The sequence below is a fragment of the Emydura macquarii genome, unplaced genomic scaffold (assembly GCF_026122565.2).
Source record: "Emydura macquarii macquarii isolate MOO-44397 ecotype Brisbane River unplaced genomic scaffold, CSIRO-AGI_Emac_v2 contig_1551, whole genome shotgun sequence".
Lineage (NCBI taxonomy): Eukaryota > Metazoa > Chordata > Testudines > Chelidae > Emydura > Emydura macquarii.
In genome coordinates this window covers 3641478-3664880 of record NW_027131688.1, presented here as the reverse complement: position 1 = coordinate 3664880, position 23403 = coordinate 3641478, and the positions used below count along the sequence as shown (strand labels likewise).

Below are 23403 nucleotides of genomic sequence, written 5' to 3'. Positions count from 1 at the left end.
CACAGGTGACCCATCTGTCACTGGGGACCTTCCAGGAGGATCTGTCCCAGTTAGAATGAATCTATCTGGAAACTGCAATTCAGCTTCAACGACAACATGTCAAACACGACACCGTTAGCACATTGACCGCAGCTCTGAAGCAATATAATCAAACTCCAAAATGAAGAAATTCAAAAGGACACAGGAGAACAAATGTACTGAGTAGTCATGGCAACCCACAACGACTATCTATTTTCCTTCTTACCGTATTAGTGTTTTTTGACTACATTACCGATTTTCTATCACACTGTACCATCAGCAGGCCCATCTGATTTCCAGCAGGCAGAGATGTTAACGTTATTTGAAAAATAATCTTATTAGCAGATTTTCATCTTATCGTTTTAAAAGTATTGCAATTAATTTGTTTCTATAAAAAAAAAAAACCACGCATTAAACTGGGGCTCAAGTCTGACAGGACAGTGGATCTATTACACACCGGCCGCTCTCATTATCCTGATCCTACCTCCTCACATGAAAACAAAGGCTTGGCAACTGCCTTTTCTCAGAGTTTGTGGGATTATAAAATTATTATTGTACAGAAGGCAGGGCAATAGGAGTAGGGGTTTCAGCTTTCACCACTGCCTTGCACTCAGTATTCCTAGCCTAGGCAGTTATGTCTGAAGCACATGGACTCTTTCTAATATGAGTGAGCATGTGTAACCGTCCCCTTGTGTGGGTGGGGTTGGTGGCCCTCCCTCGCCATCAATCTCCGAGGGAGGCCATACCTCCCAGCACCTGTGTCCTGTGGGGAGTTCTAGCAAAAAGGGGGGAGTTAACAGTTCTGGGTCTCTTCAGCCCTGTCAACCATCAGGCGGGGCAATCCAGTAGGTTGGGGCCCGCACCTGCTGCCGGGGCTGGGCAGGCCAGGTAGGAGGCTTCGAGTCCTCCTCAGGCAAACGCACAGTTCACAGTCCAAGCCCTCAGGCAGGGAAGGCAAAACAGTCTGAAGCCCGGCCCTTAGGCACGGTGGGGAAGGCATGAGGGAGCAATCTCTAGCCCTCAGCAGGGCGAGCAACCAGTTCAAAACCCGGCTCTCAGGCAGGGTGGGGCAGGCAAAAGGGGACAGCCTCTGGCACTTGGTGGGGTGATCACCCCTAGGTTGGGGTAGGAAGGGGGGAGGGGAATGTAGGCCCATCCGTCTCCACTGAGTCCCAGGGCCCTGGCAATGACGGTTTGTCCCATCACTGGGTCAGCGGGGCTCCAGCCGGAACGTGCTGACACAGCTACAGGCCATAACGCAGCCGGACGGGCGTCTGACTCCCATGGGCTCCGTCCTTCCACCCTTCCCTAGAGTACTTGGTCCCTCGAGTTGCTCCCCGTTTCCTCAGGATACTCTGCCAGGGAGGTTCCAGAACCCTTCAGCCTTGTCGATCGACGGCAGGCCTGGTAGCTCCTCGGAGCCGTCCACGGAGGGCAGCTCCTCTAGGTCGCAAGGGCCAGGTACCTCCTTGGGTTCGCAGGGGGTTGGCAGCTTAGGCAGCTCCTCCAGCTTACAAGGTCCAGGGGTCTCCTCCGGCTTGTTGGGCTCAGGTAGCTCCGGCAGGGCCCCAGGTCGTTGGCAGCTCTGGCAGCCTCTCCTCTGGGTAATGCCCAGGCCCAGGCCCAGGCCCAGGCCCAGGCCCCAGCACCAACGGAGAGATGTCCTTCTCCCTCAGCTGCCTTCTCCCCACTGAGCTGGAAGGCCGGCCCTTTATACTTCCTCTTCCTGTCCCGCCCCTCTGCTTCCAGTCAGGTGGGGGTGAACTTCCAGGTTCCGCCCCCCAGAGGGGATTGGGCTCTCCCTTGCTCTCAATCGCCAAGAGAGGCCACGCCTCCCGGCACTTACAGCATGATTTCACACAGGTCAAACAAAGCATCCCTTTCACACAGGGAAGGAGTTGGCAGAAAGCCTGGCTTACTCATACAAGTAGCATTAACTGAGGGCTATGGTGAGCATATATTGCTTGCATGAGCATATATCTGGTGAGCACATATTGCTTGCATGAGGATGGGTTGCAGGACTGAGCCTGAACTTCCGTTCAGGTTTCCCTCTCCCAACTGCACCTTCAGTTGACTGCGAGGCCTCCCCAGAGAGGTCACAGTAACAGTCATTCAAGGCAGCAGTGCAGTCAGTTTCTCTCTTCTCCCTCACTGCTGCAAAACCTTCATTACCAAGGCATTCGGTGAACTTTCAGACGTCCCCAGCCCTCAGTCAGCGGTGCCTATGGCTTTAGTGGGAGACAGTCCGCGTCATGGTCCCAGACTCCCAAGTCTGCTAGATGAGCTGAAGAAATAATTTAATTCAAATGAAGACATGACACCTATATCTTGCTGTCTAGCTTTTGCGGTGTTAATTTCTTTGCATCTAAGATTCAGTTTTATTGTGTCATACAGTATGGACACCAATATAGAGCAGAAAAATGCTAATGCAATTTAATTTCCATCATTTACCAATTCTTCTTCTTCTTAGCATATGTGCAACGTGTCTTGGGTGGCATGTGACCAGGATTCCTCTCCGACTTTGGTCCGCTGATTGGATCGCTAGCTTCCCCGACCCGGGTCAGGTACTGACAGGAAGGGTGACATGAGTGCCAATCCACCTAACAAGCTTTAGTTCAGGTACCAGACACAGACCCAGGTCTTTCCAGCCAATGGTGGCTGCTAACTACTGTAGTTCAGTGAGTTGTTTAAAAATGGAAGAGCAAGAGAGATTTCCTTGCATGTTTGGCATAGGGCATCTTATGTACCATGTAGCAATAGAGGACTGACAAGGGACACTGAATTGTGTGACACTGTATAATCCCATTTAATTCAATGCAGTGAGATCAGTGTGCTGCCTTGTATCTGGAATATAAAAAGATTTTTAAAAATTTAAGCAGGAAGTAAAGCAGAAGCAATTATTCCTAGAAAAATATCTGTGCCTTTCCAATATCTGTGAGTGAAGGCAGGTATTGGGCACTGCATGGGTATTGCATACGTATCTGAGCTTGTGATATTCCAGACTAACATTATTTCTACATCTCTACTCAATGAATTTTAATTCAGGTTTCCATCCTACATGTAAAAACAATCTTTTCCTGGCCCTTCTTAAGTATTTTGATTTGGAAGGCTCATGTGTCAGGGCAGATCATTGATGGGCTGTGATTTGACTGAGGTTTGGCAGAGGAAAGGTGTCACCTCTGATACAGGGGCAAAGCGCCTCCAGGAAATGCCAATACTAATTGGCTGAAATTAATAGGATACTAATAGGACTGATGCCACAGTGAAACCCATGTGATAACTGACTGGAAACTTGTTAGAAGAATTCATTTACCACTCCACACTTTTTAGGCAAATCCACCAAATTAACCTGTTAAAAATAAATGAGAAGAATAAAGAGACTATCAGTTCTTCACAAGGAATGATTATCTGAGCAGTTAATAGCACTTGATCAGACAATACTACGGCAATAGTAATAAACTGAGAAGCGGGTGGGGCGGAGGGGGAGGTTGTGTGTGTAAGGGAGGTCAGGTTGGTCTCCCTCGCTAGTGGCTTTGTCCATATCAATTATAACAACCTATTTGCTCACAGCTGACGGGTGAAGCCTGTTGGCTCAAGCGGTAGGTGTGTCTGCTCTTGTGTGAAAGCCCAGGGTTCAATCCCTACTGAATAGGGTATGCAGTCAGAGAGTTGCAACGCAAACATACACAGCGTATTAAAGGTCTGCAGTACTAGACAGTCAGTCCACTAGCTTCGGGGCAGCAGGTATGGCAGGAAGAATGAAAGTTCAGTTGCCACAGACTAGCAGCTGTCACTAGAGGACGTGTCATTTTACAGTGAGACCCTCCGGCTACTGCTTGGAGAGTCTGTGACAGGATCCAAAGAAAACTGTTGACCACTTTTCCTTCTGCTACAGAGCACTTGACTTGGGGTTTGATCCCACTCCTAACTGGGTTTGTTTATACTAGGAAAAGCTGATGAGACTAGTTAGGATGTTGTTGTTATGGTCAACATTACCTCAACCTTTCCCCTAGTATAGACTCAGGTTAACACCTTCTACCTCAACTTATCTGATTGAGCACAGCGGTTTAGCCCAGAGGAAAGCCTAAGGTTGACCTCAACAAGCTAAACTGAAGTCAGAGGTGTTAACCTGCATCTACACTAGGGAAGCTATAACATCTCCCTCCCGCTAACTGTCCTGAAGCCAATGGATGTTTTATTGTTGATTTCAGTAAGAGCAGGATAAGGTAAAGAGATGTAAAATCCCAGTACACCTCCACCCAAAACAAAACTTTCAAGTAAGTTATATATTCAGAAAACCATTTTATCATCCATCCCAACAATGGCAGATGGTAATGTTTTCAGGGGGAAACACTTCAGACAGAAAAATAAGAGACCACGGGCCCAACTTAAGGGAGTGTGTACCTTGAATAGGTTTCAGGGGCTTACCTCCATCCTCCATTTCTTTCTGGCTGGAGGGGAGAAGATACTTGAAACTTCTTTATATTGTAACATAGGGTCACATTAGGGAACATGGTTAAGATCCACTGTAATTGAATGATAATGATATGTTATGTACATGAAAATGGCTCATGCTTGCTACCTGCAGAATGTCAATTTCCACAGAATTCTGATATAGCTTCTCTTTGGAATACCAAAGGCTCATAGTCTGTGACTTTAGGACCAAACCAAAAACACTGTTTACATTTGCTCTGCATATATCCTTCATTCAAAGTAAATCGTCGAAGAATATATTCATTTGAAAAAGATTGTTTGTGTTTTATTTCCCTGAACGAACTTGAACGCATTCTCTCTCTCTCTCACTTATAAAACCCACATGAGAATTAGTATCTCACTGTGAGGATCAAAGTCATTTGTGTGACTATAAAATATTAAATTAGTAAGACTGTGGAATAGTTCATCATGACATTGAAATGCTAAGGACTGCATTAACATTTATTATCCGCTATAAAGCTACTTTCTCCAGCACTTGGCATGGTGGCTATTCTAGAATAGCACTGTGGAGAGCAATGTAGGTTTTTGGTCTCATTCGTAAACCAATGTTAAAAGGCAGTCTTAATACAGATTAAGCTAAATTTTATAACCACTAAAGTAACATTCCAAGTGAAAGTGAAATGAGTTTAAAAAACAGGGGAGATGCTTTTTCTTTTAAAGTTCACACAGCTTTCAATGGCAGAAAGTTACATTAAAGTCAGTGGAGTCCCTCCATTATTACATTGGCAATGAGGAAGAGCCATGAGTATGCAAGGTATTGGATATATCTGAGGCAAAGTGAGTTTTTATTGAAGCACTAATGACTTTGCAGGGGGTGGACCTCCCACAAGACACTGAACACCCTCAAACTAGCAGGCCTCGTGGGAGGCTCTCACCACTCACAGGATTGGGTGCAAGGTTTATAATCAGCATGCATTAAAACAGTAACATATCTTTGTGGGGAAAGTATAGGGTCCAATCCTGCTTCCACTGAACTTGGTGAGAGTTTTGCCATTATCTTCAGAGAAGATACAGAAGAAGATACAGGAGAAGGCACAGAACCAACATAGCCTCAGTTAAAAGGGCAGTCAGCCTGGACATCATACTTTTTAAAATCTGTTATTTTTGGGTTTTTTTGCTTAGCTTTACTTCGTTAGAAGCAGGCACTGCTCAAAGATGAAATGCACTTCTGAGAAATATACAGACAGGCAACTCCAAAATCATGGTTGTGACATGTGTACCAGCAGTGCCTCTGCTGCAGCACTTCCAGCTCTTCTGTTATTTCCCAGCTCAAATGCAAACAAGCAGACTCTAGTCAAAATCCTCTGAGTGCATCCACTTAATTGCTGAATCTCCAGACAAGACTAACAAGAACATCCTGCTAATTTACAACCCTCCTTCCCTCCCCAGACACCAGAACTTCCAAGAGGAGATAGATCATCAAGATGCTGTCTGACTTGGCAATGAAAGTGCTATAGACCTAAACATCCACACGGATGACACCTCTGATACATGATGGCCTACCGCTTGGATGAGCTGGGTTTTTTCCCCTTTTCCTTATTTGTATTTCCTTATCCTACTAATGCTGAGATGTCCTTCTTCTATAGGTTAGTATACTGATACATGTAACTACCATTTCAACTCATGATCGTATCCGTCACCCCTTGGTTAAGCTGATTTGTGGTTATTACTTCCATGTTCCTTGTGGTAGCAATTAGTGAAACGTTCTAACTCCTACCATTCTAACTACTGCCTCTCTTTAATTCCTAAAATCTAAAGGTAACTGTTGGTCTATGCCAAGGGTTACGGCCTCGTTAGCCGCATTTATGCTAACTTATGCTTCAGCTAATATCTTTCAGGATGCAGTAGGTTTCTTGCGTTACAGCTGAATACAATGAAAGCAGTGAAATATAATGAACGCAAGGCAAGTGACTATAGTAAAGGCAAGTTAGCCCCATGGGCTACAGCAATCACAGCTCCGCTCCAGCCGCAGGAACTTTGACATCTATGGCCAGATTACTCCGGGCATGGAGGAGAAGGGGTACGACAGGGACACACAGCCGTGCCATGCAGAAATCAAAGAGCTGCAGCAGACACACCAGAAGGCAAGGGAAGGAATAGTCATGCCATGTAAGGTACCACATGAAAAGTCATGATCCGCTGCAACCCTCTGTTCTGTCAGAATACGTATATCGTTCGTGTGTATGAAGTTACACAAATTTGTTGTATGGTTGTTATTGAAAAATATTGGGAATTTGGGAGTCTCCCACTGCCAGTTATCCAGTGAAAACAAAGGAGAGGACCCACCCCCAGGTGGGTGTTAAAAACCATTGATCAGCAGGGGAGTTGTAAACGGGATTTACAATACTGTAAAAGAGTTGCACAAGCACCACACAATGGGGATTACTCATCTCTGGGACTCAGCAAAGCCCATCAGGACATGTCTGGGCTAGTGTTTTCCAGGCACATGGACTCAGGATATAAACTAGAGGACAGTGGCATCATGCTTTTACCTTTTTCCTCCCCCACCTACACTGAAGGCAACAAGAACGCTGAGCAGACAAAGATTTGAACTGAGGAGACTGGTGCCAGGCTGAGAAGGAAAGTCAGCCTGTGTATTTAGGACAGTAACCTACCTGCAACATCCAATGGGGCGAGAAGCTGTTTGAACCAAATACTGCTTCGTCTAATACGGTTTGGGATTTAGAGTGTGTGCTTACTTTTTATTTTCTTTGGTAACTATCTCTGACCTACTATGCTTATCACTTATAATCACTTAAAATCTATCTTTCTATAGTCAATAAACTTTAATGTTTTATGCTTCCGAGTGAGTTGGCTAAAGTGCTTGGGAAATCTGCTCTGTTTACAAAGGCTGGTACATGTCCACTTTCCTTTGACAAAGTGGTGAACCAATTAATAAACTTGCATTACTCAAGAGAAGGTCTTAAGCAGTGCAAGATGGTATATTCCTGGGGTGCAAGGCTGAGGAGATTTGCTGGCTTTTCCCTGTATATAGTTCATGAGAGATTTGGAGAGCCTTTATTCAACTTAGCTGGGTGTGCCTCTCTGCATGCTGGTGGCTGAGTGATAACAGTGCCTGGTGGGGTTCTCTGCTTGTCACTGGCAAAGCCTGGTGAGAGCTAGCCCAGGCTGAAGAGTTAAGAGGGCACAACAGTCCCACAGTTCCAGGTTGCACCCCTGGGGTCCCATCACAGGTCCCCATGAGCTTCTTTTTCCTTGGGCTCTTCTGGGTAGTTCCTGTATGGGCCCTTGCTTAAAACACTGGAAGAGTTGTGGCTACCCACGCCCATAGGTCCCACAATAAGGAAGATTGTCCCCAAGGGTAAACAAGGAGGGGGAAAATGGGTACAGTTCAGTTTCTTCACCCCAGACTAGGCTAGAGCTGCAGGGAAATTGGTTGGCCCGTTAAACTGGAGCACAGACTTGGGATGTACTTTTTCATGGCTTAAGTTTCTCTTCCTTCCTAAGTTGTTCTTCACACACACGCCTTTCTCCCCCCATTCCACTTCTTCTGTCTCCCCTTCTTCCCCCCTCCTTTCTGCTTCTTTCTCCACACACACTCCTCTGCTTCTTTTCTTTTGTGTTTTTGTTTTAAAAATTAAGGGTTAAAGACACAGCTGGCTTTACTTTACTGACAGTATTTTACTGTTCTTGAAGAGATGGTTGTCAAGCAATAAGGAATGTTGCTACTGATTCTAATTACAGCCTGGAAAGCAGTTCTGAGAAAAGCAGTAAATTAACAGGAGGAGGATTGGGCCCAAGATTGGCCTTTATTTTATGGTCATAGAGGATTTGTGGCTCCACATGAAGCAATCTGGTTTAAAGCAATCGCCCTCCCAGATAAGACTCTAAAGGAAGGGAAGGGCTAAAGGGGAGAAAAGAAAGAGAAGAGAGACAGGCCTTACAAAAGTCAGGGCAGAGCCCCTGATCCCTTGCAGGTGGAAATTTGGAGATGGCGCCTAAGGTATGAGCCGAAGGAAGCATATCACAAATTTGCTTTTACCTTTCAAGGGAAGCAGTTGTGTTTTGCCAGGGTCCCCATGAGCTGGGAAAATGTCCCTATTATTTGCCATCCCCTTGTAGTTAAAGGTGCGGGATAGTGGAATTTCTTATGAGGATGACATCCTGGTTCGCACTCAGACCAGAGAAGCAAATTTGGAAGTATTGGATAGGGAGTTACTTTAAATCCAGTTTCCTGAATCTTTTGTAAGCCCGGTTGTGCTCCCAACAAGTAAATGATCTTGGACTGACTTTGGACAGGTGGGGTGTTCCCCTGATCAACAGAGAGTGAGGCTGATTCTTTAACTCCATATTCCTGGATGGGACAGCCATTTGTGCTGCAGCTGGCACTACTGAAAGGATGATGGGTGCTGTACTGAGTCAGAACCACAGAACACGACTCTGCCCTGGGGCTTATGTCTCCAAACCTTTAAGTGAAGTAGAAAGGGGATTTACTCCCTGTGAAAAGGAGGTTTTGGCACTAGTTTGAGTTGTCCAGCAGTGGGAATATTTGGTGGGATTGTCCCCAGTGTTATTTCCCAGTGAAATATGTGCTTGCTGGCAAAATTAATAACAGTCATGTGCAGCCTTAGCCAGCCCTAAGCAAATCAGGGCTGATGAATTTAATGAGCCCCAAGAGGGTGCTCAAAGCCAGTTAAAAGTTCAAGAGCCCCCTCTCCAGAAGGAAAAGGGGAGAGGAATGGACTCAGGCCTGGAGGGATCTGAGTAAAAGTTATGGAGTTTAGCTTAAATGTTTAGTGATACCTCCCACTATATAGGGAGGGGGAATGTTTGATTTGCTTTGTGTTTTAGATTATTAATCATGTGGATGTTGGAAGATCGTGAAGATGCTGCACTCCTGTGTGCTGCTTTTGCTGGCATCTGCATCACAATCCTGCTCCTTTGGTGGTGTGAATCCAGAACCTGTTGCACTTGAGGTGTGAGGAGACATCCCGTGGAGCACAGTGCAGTATGCTGTGACCACATCACAGTGGGACTCCAAAAAATCTCTGGGAGAACTGAGTGTCATACAATGGGCAACTGGAAATGTTGAATGGTAATACCAATTTGATCGACCATCCTACCAGCCAGTGACTTCCACCCTCAGCACAATAACAGGATATACAGACTTAATAAAAAGCCTTTATAATGATGATTAAATATATGGGGTTGCCAATGGATGGGAACTGGTAGTTTGTTTGTTTTTTTACAATGGTGAGCATGAATGTGTTCATTTCTGGGCTTGCATCCCCAAGGGGACAGTTGCAGTGGAAAAGACAATTCATTTTAGGCTGAAACAATCCCTTTCTACCCTGAACACTGGAAGAGAAGATCTGGGGGAGGCAAGATTACAGATAGTGACACCAGAAGGTTATTTTCCCCTGTACGTTGGAGGCCCCAGGCCCTCATGAAATGTGTAACAGAGACAAAGGATGTATGGATAATAAAGTAGTCAGAAGGTGCTTTGGTAAAATGGATATTAATATGCAGTCCAATATGACAGGGAAAGGCAAATTCAGGGACCCCAGGGAGTAAAAGGTATAGAAGTGTGGTTCTAATATATAGTGGGCAAATATGGTGCCCATCTTCAAAAAAAGGAAGAAAGAGGAGCTGGGGAAAGTGTAGGCCCCTTAATGAATGTGGGAAGGCAACCTAGTAACAGATGATATGGAAAAAGCTGAAGTACTCAATGCTTTTTTTTGCCTCTGTCTTCACAGACAAGGTCAGCTCCCAGACTACAGCACTGGACAGCACAGAATGGGGAAGAGGTAAGCATCCCTCAGAGGTGAAAGAACAGGTTCAGGACTATTTAGAAAGGCTGGACATACATAAGTCCATGGGGCCAGATGCAATGCATGTGAAGGTGCTGAGGGAGTTGGCTGATGTGATTGCTGAGCCATTGGCCATTATCTTTGAAAACTTGTGGTGACTGGGGAAGGTCCCGGACAATTGGAAAAAAGCAAATATAGTGCCCAACTTCAAAAAAAGGGAAGAAGCAGGATCCGGGGAACTAAAGACCAGTCAGCCTCACCTCAGTCCCTGGAAAAATCATGGAGTAGGTTCTCAAGGAATCCATTTTGAGGCACTTGGAAGAGTGGAAGGTGATCAGGAACAGTCACCATGGATTCACCAAGCACAAGTCATACCTGACCAACCTGATTGCTTTCTGTGAAGAGGTGACTGGCTCTGTGGATCTGGGGAAAGCGATGGATGTTACATACCTTGACTTTAGCAAAGCTTTTGATACGGTCTCCCACAGTATTCTTAACAGCAAGTTAAAGAAGTATGGATTGGATGAATGGACTATAAGATGGATAGAAAGATGGCTAGATCATCGGGTTCAATGGGCAGCGATCAACAGCTCAAAGTCTAGTTGGCAGCTGGTAAGAAGTGGAGTGCCTCGGGTTGGGACCAGTTTTGTTCAACATCTTCATTAATGACCTGGAGGATGGGGTGGATTGCACCCTCAGCAAGTTTGCAGATGACCATAAGCAGGGGGAGTGGTCGATACGCTGGAGGGTAGAGATAGGATACAGAGTGACTTAGACAAATTAGAGGATTGGGCCAAAAGAAATATGATGAGGTTCAACAAGGACAACTGCAGAGTCCTGCACTTAGGATGGAGGAATCCCATGCACAGCTACAGACTGGGGACCAACTGGATAGGCAGCAGTTCTGCAGATAAGGACCTGGGGGTTACAATGCACATGAAGCTGGATATGAGTCAGTGTGCCCTTATTGCCAAAAAGGCTAACTGCATATTAGGCTAAATGTAATGGGGTACTGCCAGCAGATCTGGGGAAGTGATTATTCTCCTCTATTCAGCACTGGTGAGGCCGCATTCCTCATGTCCAGTTTTGGGCCCCCCAATACAAAACGGATGTGGACAATTTGGAGAGAGTCCAGTGGAGGGCAACAAAAATGGTTAGGGGGCTGGAGCACAAGACTTATGAGGAGAGGCTGAGGGAACTGGGCTTGTATAGTTTGCAAAAGAGAAGAGTGAGGGGGGATTTGATAGCAGCCTTTAACTACCTGAAAGGGGGTTCCAGAGAGGATGGAGCTAGGCTTTTTTCAGTGGTGGCAGACAGAACTAGGAGCAATGGTCTCAAGTTGCAGTTGGGGAGGTCCAGGTGGGATATTAGGAAAAACTTTTTCCCTAGGAGGGTGGTGAAGCACTGGAATGAGTTACCTAGGGAGGTGGTGGAATCTCCATCCTTCAAAGTTTTTAAGGTGTGGCTGGACAAAGCCCTGGCTGGGATGATTTAGTTGGGGTTGATCCTGCTTTGAGCAGAATTTGGACTAGATGACCTCCTGAGGTCCCTTTCAACCCTAATCTTTTATGATTCCATTGTTCTTAACCTAAATCATCCTTGCTGCAAAAGTAAACCTATTACTTGTTGTTCTAGGTCCATCAATGGCTATTAGCCAAGATAGGCAGGGATTGCTGTTTGCCAGTTGCTGAGAAAGGTCAACGGGATGGATCACTTGATTACTTTTTATGTTAATTCGCTCTGAAGCACCTGGCATTGGCCACTGTTGGAAGACAGAATACTGGGCTAGATGGACCAATGGTCTAACCTAGCATGGTCATTATGATGTTCTTAAGTATGGATTCTGGAACCACCTGTAATTAATTTGATTGGAGCATATGTGGTTCAAACCAATGCAAAGAAGCAATTGGTGATTAACCCAATCCTTACCCTGAAAGAGGTTATTGTGAACCTCACCTTAGGAAACATCTCAGCAATAGATCCCCACTGTGAAAAGTTTGTCCAGCGATTAGATGAAGGCTGGAAAAATTGGATTACTCTTCATGATGTCTCTAGACCTCCCCCCCCCCCCCCCAAGGACCATGTAAAAAGGGACATATTGGAAGCATTTGGAACAGGGGTAGGGGCTCTTAATAGTATAAATGAGGACATGCTTGCTAATAAAATGAATGCAGTGGGTCATAAAACTGAAAGGATTTAGCAATGCCTCTGATGATCAGCTGTGCTCCGTACAGGATGGGTGGCACAGGTGTTAGAGGAATGGGAGTAAGCCCAAGAAAAGGACCACCTCCACCTCTTGCAGCTGGCTGGTGCCCTCCACAGTAATGTTTCCTTGGCCCTGGCACACATGCAAAGTCAGCTGTGCATCACTGGTGTGGTAAAGGCAATGATTCAAGATGGTATGAATGGGACACTCCGACTGGCAATTAGGAATTTGGAAAAATTCTATCCAGACTGAATGGGATTTACAATGCTGGTGGAAAATGGTCAGTTTTACCTATGATACAGTGATTTCTCCAGATCTTTTATTTGTTTTATTAATGTCAGAAGCAGAAATAAGGTGGGTTCCCCCATTGTAACCTTGGGCCTTAATGTTAATCAAACAGTGATGGAGCCCCTGGATCACAGGTTATGGGTAACAAAAGAAAGCCAGGGATGGAAGACAGTAGAATTGGGAGCCTGCTTAGAAGAACCTGGGATTGGATATCAATGCACCCCAAATACCTTGCAGCTACAGGATGTGCATTTAGAAATAACACAGGAAAAATGTTGTTAAGCCGTTAATCCATTTGCAAATGAATTTGTAAGTGTGTATGTGGGTGATAATTGTGAATGTTTTAGAAGTTTGTGCCTGGTGCTCATAATTAATTATGTGCATCATGTACCTTATCATCACTATGAAAATAGATGTTTTTCCACATTGTAGCTATTGAAGAATGTGATTTTAAATTTTAAGTGCCTGAGTTGAAATATAGCCAATTAAAAGTGAAATACATATTGTATTTAAATGTAATATCTGTACCTATTGGGATGAATTTAATTGTTTTACAGATTTTGCTTCAGCATCCCCTTCTGAGGAATTACTTACATGCTGCTAAACTAGAGGCACATAGGATTATGGTTACTGTTGATCACTCCACCAGTACAATTAAACAAGGAATTGAGAGGGTTAGCAAAGATCTGGAATATAAATGGTGGGAGACACTGTTGGGATGGTCCCCCATGGCAATGGGGATTTTTAATCTGGCTTTATATCCAATTGAGGTGATTTTGGTGTTTCAGAGAGTGGTGGCTGTTTCATTCCTGGCTCGGACATGCTGGATTCAAAAGATCGATTGGTTGCAAACCATTGGGCTAGACCTCATGTAGGTTCCCTTGGGGTCTAGCCCAATGGTTCTCAAACTGGGAGTCGCAACCCCGCAGGGTCAGAAGCAGCTGAAAATCAGTGAGATGGGTGATGCTGTTTATTTGAGACATGAAGCTTTATTCTTGGCTTTGTTTTAGAAAGGGCACATCTGATGTCATCCTTCACATCAAGCTGGTTTTGAGATTTCGTCTTTATTGTGAGAAGGTTGGAGAATCCACTCTCATTCATAGGTAGTGGGAAATGGCAGAAGGACTCTCAGGCCATTTCAGACACCAGTGGGTATTCACTTGCAATTGAGCACCAGAACTGGTTTGGAGGCAGCTGTGTGAATTTTGCTTTCACTTCTTCAACATTGATCATGTTGATAAACTGTTCCTGTGCATGAATATCCTCAATAGGTAACTGCTCTGCTGTCACACTGAAAGGGTTCTTCACCAAGGAATGAAATGCTTCCGGTAGCATTAGGAAGCAGTGCGAGAACTCTTTGTGAAGAGATCTCAGATGTTAACTGATAGCTGACTCGACTGCACAATCAATGTTGATTTTCTCCTCGCTGAATGAGGAAAGTGTCGAACATGCCATGTCTGTCTGTATCCAACTTCCTGCACCACACATCCAACTTTGTCTGGAAGGCTCTGATTTTATTTGTCAGGTCTATTAATGTTGAACGTTTGCCCTGAAGTGACAGGTTGAGGTCATTTAGGCTGTCAAAGACATCAACTAGGTATGCCAAGCAGAGAAGCCATTTCTTGTCACTGAACTTTTTGTTCAGCTCTTGTTTGTCCTCTCACAGGAAAAACTCCGCCATCTCTTCACCAAGTATAAAAACACACTTTAATGTGCATCTTCTAGAAAGCCATCGGACTTGAGTGTGAAAAAGCAGAACTTCATATTTCCCACCCATCGTTCCAGAGCTCTAGAAAGAGACGACTATTCAGAGCATGCGCTTTAATGTAGTTCACTTCTTGTATAAAAACATCCAACACAACATTCAGGCACATCGGCAACGTCTTTGCAGCTAGGACTTGATGATGGATACCACAATGAGTGACAATCACATTAGGTGACACGCACTTTTCCTTCTGCTTAAAGCCAGACCGTGCACCCATTATAGCAGGAGCACCGTCGGTACAGATACCACAAAGGTTTTTCTACTCAATGCCATTGCTTTCAAAAAAGGCATTCACCTTTTTTTTAAAATCTGCTGCTGTGATTGTTTCAAGTTGTTGACAGAATAAGAATTCATCCTTAACCTCCTCAGCATTAACATACTGTTTGAATGCAATCAGTTGTGCGAAGTTAGTAACGTCAGCAGTTTCATCAAGTTGCAGGCTGAACATACTGAAAGCAGAATGTTTAATTTCGTGCACAACTTATTTTCTGATATCTTCAGACATCTCGCATATTCTGCGTTTCACAGTATTATTCAACATGGACAGAACATTAAGCTTTTTGGCAGTATTATTGCCAAGCATATGTGACACGATATCTGCACGCTGGCAGAATAAGCTCCTCATCTATCATATGCAGCGTTTTGGTACAGGCAATTTGAAGTGACACAGCAACAAGAGGCCTCCACAGCTAGGGACGTTTTGCTGTCGGAAACTTCCATGTGCATCAAGCCTGGCTTTCTTCCATGTGCATCAAGCCTGGCTTTCTTCGTTGCTGCTTCTCCATGTCTGAAAAAATCCACATTTTGATTTTTATGCTCAGGACGTCTAGTTTCAAGATGTTGCTGCAGTTTGCATGGTTTCACTGATTCAGCAGACACAACTTTGCAGCAAATGACACATTGCGGTTTTTCAGTACCAGAGCTAACAGTGCTGGTAAAACCACGTTTTATGTAAGACTCCACAGACTTTCAGCTTTTAGCTGTTTTAACAGTAGAAGGGGTCATTATTTTCAGGACAAAGTATGTGCCTGTGTCTCTGACTGTTAAATAATAAAGTCCTTCTTCAAATCAAGCCTTCTAATGTTGTTGGCTCAGTCCAGAACTCCCAGGGCTGGCCATAAGAAAAATGGTGCTCTCAGCAAACTTCTATCGGGGCCTTTTCTTTGAAGGCAGAGCAGGGCTGGTGGGGAGTTGGGGGTGGAGCTGGGCTGGAGGGTCTTGGGCTGTGTGCATATGGGAGTGGGGGCTCACAACCCCGCCCCTGGCCAGGGTGGGGGCTCACAGCTTCACTGGTGGCAGAGCTGGAGCTGACAACCCCAAGCCCAACCAGGTCAGGGCTCATTCACTGCCCCACCTGGCCAGGCTACTGGATAAATCACAGCCTCACTGGTCTGGGCTGCAGAAACTGAAACCGCAGCAGTAACCAACAGCCACGGTCAGAGCTACCTGGGGTCCAGGTTTCTAACAACCTGCTGCCTGGCCAGGCAGGGTCAGGGATTCTGACCCAGATGGGGTTGGGGCTGCTGCTGACAGCCTCCCCCCGAGAGAGGGTCAGGTTCTCACACACCCCCTGCCAGGTGGGGATGGGGCTGATGCTGACAACCCGCTGCCCAGCTGGGGCTCACACCCCCGCCGCCTAGCTAGGGGTCAGAGCTGCTGCTGGCAACACCACTGCTCACAGCCCAGCCGCCCGGCAGGGGGTAATTAACTGCTGTCAAGTATTAAAATAAAATTCTACTTAAAAATAACTTACGCTTATAACAATAATGTGATAAAAATGTGTTTTAGTCTTCATTTAAAAGCAACGAGAAAAGGTAAAAGCATTTTAAAAGCAATAGCATTTAAAGTTGGCATTGAACATAGAAATTAAAAAACATTTTTTATATTTCACACTCGGGGGGGTTGGGGGGGGGGGTCGCACTCAGAGACTTGCTCTCCGAAAGGGGTCACCAATACAAAAAGTTTGAGAACTTCTGGTCTAGTCTATAATGAGACAGAATCAGGGGTGAAAACTGAGAGTACAGTGAGAAGATTGTTGCTGTCTCAGTTAAGAGCCTGAAGCCTTTGCTGTACCTCTCTAGTAACCCACTGAACTCGTGTGTATGGGTGTGCACCTCTTAATATTAAAGCAACGCCATCTGCAAGGAGGGACTTGAGAGAACAGCGGTCAGCCGTTTTGTGTGTTCAACTACTGTCAGCTGAAAACCAAACATCACATAGTGAGGATAATCTTAGGCCTTGAGAGGCAAGACTAAATAACTGCATGGTTGCAGTTTTGCTATCAGAATGGGAGCTGGGGACAGCCCTGGTTAAGGTCCCATGAAAACAGAAGGTATGTTTGGACACCTTTGATCTTACATGCCTTTAACATGTAAGTTTCGTTGTTGTCATGACTAGAAATGCTTTGCTGATAAGGAGAATAATGAGTTGTTCGCCTATTAGAGGCTACTATGAGTTATGTGCTTTGTCTGGAGAAAATATATAAAAAGGTTTAGGTAGAAAGTGTGCTTTGAAGCAGTCCCAGGAAGCTTTCCTCTGGGCAAGGATCTGACACCTAAGTTCCCCAGCAGCTAGACGGAAGGCGGGCCCCCCCCGGAAGCCTTGCTGTTGATTCCCCAAAATAATTTCAGACTTTTTAGGTAACTATACATTTTGGAATACTCAAAACCTACTTCTACAGCATGCGTGTGTCTGTGCATGTCTGCTTGAGATCAACAAAAAGTAATTTTAGCTAAAGGCACTTTTGCATGTGCCAACCATTTATCAGACAGATAAGTGGTGCCCCCATGCATTGATTGATTCCTGACACTGCTTTGTGTTCTGAAAATCCTGGGTAACAGGGGGAGCAGTCAGGGTGCTTAGCCCCAGACTGTAGGAAAAGAGGGCATGGGTTTAAGGAAGAATGAAAAGAAAGCAGAATTAAAACTTTCCCTGGACCAGTGAAAACAGATACTACTGTCATTCACCTTTTCATACAAATGTAAATTGCACAGGGTTAAATTACTGAGGGAGGATGGGAAACTGGTACAATATTTTTATGTCTACTGTAGATTATTCATTAAAGAAAAGAGATTTACTTCTCCTGCGGAAGGCTTTTGTATTAAAACAAAACCCAGTTTTCAAGACATTACATGTTCCATTCAAATAAATTGCAGCATTACATGGCTCTGCACAACATTATTAAAAGTGAGTCACTGTCATGTAGACAGATAAAGTATTTCCATTACATTGCACATATTCAGAATTGAAATGAACTTTTGTTATCTGGACAATATGATTTGGAACTCTACCTCCACCGTGATCAAAGATGCAAAGTGGTATCCTTTTGGATTCTCACCTCTGTCAAAGGAAGAAGGGGGTGTCTCAAAAGCAATCCAGTTTCCAAAAAAATAAAAAACTGGACCAGTGCCTCCAATTTCAAGCATCTGTGTCTTTCCACTGCACCTGTAGTTATTTATGCTCTTTTGAATCTATTGCCTCAATTCTGTATTGGAGTAGTTTTACTGAAATGTATTTATAACAGAATTCATAGGAGCTAGTAGCTGAAGAGAAATCATAATCTAAGAGGATCAAATCCTTTCCTCTTTCCATAGATGCACAAGTCGTGATATAAAAAGAAATCACCGTGGAGAGGCTGGGGGAGAGAATCACAAGGGAGTTGTCTATGTATCTCCTACTGCAGTGTGCTCCTTGTGAGTTCCAATACGCTACAACAAATCATTAGATAAAAATGTAAAGAATCTCTGTCTGAAACACGTTCAGATGTCTGCGGTTTGTTTTAATTCTGGCTGACCCATTCTCCAATCATACAAAGCTTAATTAGAAAACAGCATTCCAGGACATCCCTGTGCTCCTCCGTCCACATTCCATGTGTCGTCCGGCGCCGCAGCAGATCCCACAGCACTCCACCCCCGAGGAGGTTAAACGCAATGGCAGCCGCACATACACCAATGAGGCTCTCACAGCTGGGTGTACAGGGCCTGTATGACGTTGTGTTTTTGCATGGGTGTGCAATAAAAATCTACTTATGGAAATTGAATGTCTCTCTATTATTCTCCATCACAGGCTGGCTGCTGCTAACATTTACAGACAATCACAATAGGTGCGTGTGGATTGTTATAGCTGGGCACACACAACAGTCATTATAAGGTTCATAGCATGGTGCAAACAAATAATGCCAGACTCAGCACACTCCAGAAACACACATTACTGTGGCTCATTGTTCAAATGCTCCTGCAAGGCCTTCCTTAGCTGAATAGCCCCCCGCTGATCTCCTCTGACAGCATCCTGTTCATAATGCACAGCACAATACCAAAGAGCAGTGCAGGCTGCATGCTTCTGACAGAGATGGCTGGCTAGCAGATTACCAGGGTAGTTAAAAAGCAGCTGAAAACCGAATAGGATACTTATGGAATGATGCGATTGAAAACCCTGCATCATGTGCTGCTGAAAGCTGCTCCCATGAGGCATTGCAATCCCTTCCCAAAACACCCTGTGGCCAGTTGCACAGTGGGATAGCTACCCACAGTCCACTGCTCTGTGTCAATGCAAGAGCTGATACTATGGACGCACTCTGCCGACACCAGGAGCATAGTGTGGATATGCAACAGCGGCTTAATTACAGAGGTGACTGTACATTGACATAACTTAAGTCAACTTTACTTTGTAGTGTAGACAAGCCCGTAGGCTGAGTCTACACTACCGACTTACTTTGGCATAATTACATCTCTCAGGAGTATGAAAAATCCACACCCCTGAGCAACACAGTTATACTGAACTTAACCCTGTGTAGACAGCACTATGTCAGTGGGAGAGCTTCTCCCACTGATATAACGACAGACTCTCGCAGAGGTGGATTTATTAAGCCGATGGGAGAGCTTGTAGAATTTGTAGTGTAGACCTGCCCTTAGTTTTCCAAGATTGGGGTTTTCTTTTCAGTTTCAATGTCTTTTCATTAACTTTAAAGATCCACCATTGTCTCTTCCTGGCTGGACAATGGATGGATACTTGAAGTTAGTTTAATGTAAACACGTGGCTTGGAAGGCCATCCCTCCCTGCTGTGAGATGTATTTAAAATTGTAGTACAGGTCATGAGCATAGTATTCTATAAGCATAAATACATAGATTCAGAGTCACAGTCTGTATACATATCTTATCATGACCATCAAGTTCAGAACATTTCAAACTCTCATAAAAGCCCTTACTTGACATATTGTTTATACACAACAACATTGTGTACAACCGGTTAGTTCAGTTGCTTACTCCTTCAGGTCAGAAGCCTTGTTCTCCGCACGGGGTGTCTGGATTGTGATGGTCATAACCTGTCACTAATGCACTGCTGGAAGGAACTCAGATACTAACAGGAGAGGAAGTTCAAGAACCTATATAGAACAGGTTTTGGTTATCCTTCCTGGACTGTGCACTGGAATTCTCACAGGTTATCTCCAGACCCACATACTCAGTTGGCCATACATTGGACTGGACCCTTGGCAGGATTTGGACATCAGAAATGCAAGAACTATCTGACTATCCTAGCCAAAGCCCTTCCTTCTCCACGTGGAAATTAAAACTCTCCCCATTACAAGTAAAGAAGAAACTACCTCCATGATCACCCCCCAGAACTCTTGCACCCTGCCAAGTTCCAAAGCTTACTCACAGAAAACTCTACCCAGCCAAGAGGCCACGGAGAAGAACAATTACCGAGGCACTATACCCACTCCCTGATAACTGTATAGACTCTAGCACCAACATGCCATCTCCCATCCCATAGCCCCAAGCCACCCCTGGGTCTCTCTGCAGCACTGACACCATCAGGGCTGGCCTTAAGGGTGGGTGGGCTGGGCTGCTGCCCAGGGCACTGTGCTCAGAGGGACCTGGGGGCATCACTTGACACCTCCCACCTGACCTGCCGACTGAGAGCCAGCTGGGCTTACAGAGGCAGCCAGCCAGACAGGTGAGAGACGTGCAGTGCCGGGGAGGGCAGACACACAGAGCCAAGCTGCAGCTTGAGCAGCCAAGTAACCCTCTGGTGCAGGGGTGACCTGGGCTCCTCCTGGGCTGGGGGACTTCCTGCGTTAGAATCCATGCCTGGGCTGGAAGAGGCTCCTGATCTCCGGAATGGGTGGCTGAGGTTTGTGGGGCAGCAGGGAAGAGGGGAGGTGTGTGCCAGTGGCTCTACGTGTCCCAACTGGGGGCTCGGAGCCCCCCTGATGTCTAGGTTGTGGTGGGGGTGGGCCTGCACTATCACCCCCTCAGAGCCCCACAGCGGTCCAGGCAGGGGCTGCAACCTGCCCATCCTCCCCCATGGTTACCAGCCAGGCCCCTTCTCTGCATGGCAGCTGCTGGAGCTGGGGAGATGCCTCTGTGGCGTGGGGAGGGGCAAACAAAGAGCAGCAAACAGCTGGGAGCTGCAGGGGAGGAATTGCTGCTTTCCCAGAGGGGAGACTGAGAGTCAAGCGGGGGTTGCTGGGTGGGGGCATGACTCGAGCTGTTGGGGGGAACCTTTACATTGTGCCCCCTTTCCCCCCCATCAGCAGGTAAGGATCGTCTCTGCGCCTCTGGCTTAGCAGCTTGGCTCGCTTAGCCCGGGGGCTGCCTCCCCACAGTCAGGCAGGCGGGTGCGTAGGGTGGAGAGAACCAGGTGTCAGATCAGTTCCCCCATGTCCCTTCCTTCCCCCCTCACACACCCATCTGAACAGGAGCAGGAATGGGGACCCCAGTGGGGAGGGAAGTTTTCAGGTGCCTAAATAGCCCCTGGCATCACAGTTAGAGTTGCCGCCCCCCCTCCCCATCTGAAATGGCACCGCTGGTGAGCCAAGAGGGGCTAGAGGACAGCAGGATGGCCGTGGGCTCTGGTAAAATGCAGCCCCCCGAGACAGTGCAGAGCCCCCCTTCAAGTCACAGGCCAAGCGCCAGGCAACACGAGCCGCCGCAGCAGCAGCAAGTGCAGATGCGGCAGAAGCTGAGGGAGCTGCCGGCTCTTCTGCAAAGCGGCTCACACTGTGGAGGAAGAACCTTGCCGCTGGGGGTTGGGGGAGCGACCCGCTGAGTTTTCTCACCCACTGTGTTTCATTTCACAATCTGATGCCATTTAAAAACAGCATCTTCCTTCTGTGCATCACGTTGCACTAATGTCCGAGGGTCAATATTTAATCCAACAACATCCAGTCCCCAGGCAGCTCTTAAGAGGGGTGAACTGCCAAGGACTAATACACGACAGTTCCCTTTGCAAGGGACAGAGACAATAACAGGCCCTGCACTCAGGGGAACGTAGGAGTGAGCTGCTTCCATCATGTGCCCCAGGGATGCGCACTGTCCCAAAGGGGTGGGGAGAGGGTTGACCATGGGAGCAGGCTGGACAATGCTAAAAGATGCTGAAGAGCTCAGGAAGGGCCTGCACTTCCTCTGGGGCACACACCCTGGGCAGATAGATGCCTTTCTGGGACAATCTAACCCTTAATTAATGTTTTTTAAGCATATGGCAGACTCCTGTTGGCTATACAGAGCACGTGTGGTGAGAGATAAAGCATGTTTTCTTGCCGATTCTGAGACAGACATCGCAGATGTGTAATGTTAAAGGTAGAATTTATAGGTTTGCACAAAAGGAACTACCCTATAAATTAATTCCTAACTAAGATAATTTCTTCAGACTAAGCCCTGGAATCAATTGGTGCAATACTGATTAGCCTAATGAAATTATTATTTTTGTAAAGACTGTTTAATAGCAGACAATGTAGGTCCAAGTCCAAAATTGATATCCCTTATGCCATGGTTTCTCCACTTATCTATTTTTATTTTTGCTTTTTATTTTTTAGCTAACATAGAATTTGCTAACTGATTGCGAACAATTATAACAGAGCCCTAACAAAGCAAACGGCTGTGTGTTCTGTATTCTGTTTGACTGGTTAGCGGGAATATGTTTTTAACCCTTAATCTCTTGAGACTCCCAACTCCACAGCTAGGGATAGTGGAAATTCCTGCAGTAGGTGATGCAGTGTCCCTCCTCTTGTACGGGAACGTTTGTAAGAGTGTACTTCTGTTTTAGATTACTTACCTCCTCCTTTTTAAAAAATTACAAATATAAAAACAAAGCGGGTAAAATAAATCTTCATCCTATGTGTTTTAAAATAGTAACTCTGCAATAACAGACTAGCAGGAAGGCAAGCCGATCTATAAACGATCCTTTCTCATGGCACTGTATTAAACCACCCAGATAGAGCAGACATAAGAGTCAAGCTGTAGGAAGAGTGTCATTTACCAGGTACAGAACGATCTGTTGTTCTGTGCAGCATTTTGAAGTTGAAAATGTTTTTGCCCAAATTACTTGATGTGACTTAGTGGGACAAATTTCTTTAACTTAGCGGTTCTTTGTTTTCTTGCCTTCAGAGCTGGGTGGCCAGAGAGCAGTGGCTGTTGGCCAATTGCCCAGCTCTGAAGGCAGCACCACCACCAGCAGCAGTGCAAAAGTAAGGGTGGTGGTAATACCCCATATACCAGGCCACCCTTATATCTCTGCTGCTGCTGCTGCTGGCGGCAGTGCTGCCTTCAGAGCCTGGACAGCAGCTGCCGCTCTCTGGCCGCCCAGCCAGTGCTAAATTTGTGACAGGGCGGAGGGTACCTCTCTTTAGTAAGCCTCAATTTCCCAAGCATAAACCCTCAGTGGCTATGCTGGCCCCACACAGTATCCTGATTGGTAAGCAAAGCAGGATAGCTACCACTCCTAGGTGAAGACTGTCTCTTCCTTCTTTAGATTCCCTCAGGTCCTTGGTCTATTTTCTGAGTTCCTCATAGTGGGGTCTTGGCTACCCCAAAGCCCTCTGATCTGTGGTCCCTTGGAGCAGGGTCTAGGTTACCCGGAGGCC

The 23403-nt window shown here is 45.8% G+C and overlaps 1 pseudogene; it reads right to left on the bottom strand.

The window, feature by feature from the left end:
• Positions 1-1363: 1363 nt before the first annotated feature.
• The window catches only part of LOC137157758 (uncharacterized), a 63832-nt pseudogene continuing 41792 nt past the window's right edge, over positions 1364-23403 (bottom strand).